We start from the raw sequence: 455 nt of genomic DNA on the forward strand, positions 1-455 counted from the left end.
GTCTGCGCTGCTTCTCCGCTGGGGGACTTACCGTTGGGCTCGTAATCTGTGGGTTTTAATTATTTATTTAGTTTTCCTCCCTGTTATGTTGCCCTCTATGTTTCCAAGGCTCACCACAGACTTGGCAGTGAGTGTTTCCTAGTGTTTGAAAACTTCTCTCTTTTTAAGACTCCCTTCCTGGGACAGAGCTCTGTCCCTACCTCTTTTGTCTCTTTTTTTGTCTTTTATATTTTTTCCTACCTCCTTTCAAAGAGAATGGGCTGCTTTTCTGGATGCCTGATGTCTTCTGACAGCATTCAGAAGTTGTTTTGTGGAATTTACTCAGGGTTTAAATGTTCTTTTGATGAATTTGTGGGGAAGAAAGTGGTCTTCCCGTCCCATTCCTCTGCTATCTTAGGACCGCCCCTGAAGATCATCTTAATACTATTTTGAATCAAGATAGATCTTGTAATGGA

Source organism: Bison bison, unplaced genomic scaffold, assembly GCF_000754665.1.
Source record: "Bison bison bison isolate TAMUID 2011002044 unplaced genomic scaffold, Bison_UMD1.0 scf7180017864514, whole genome shotgun sequence".
Lineage (NCBI taxonomy): Eukaryota > Metazoa > Chordata > Mammalia > Artiodactyla > Bovidae > Bison > Bison bison.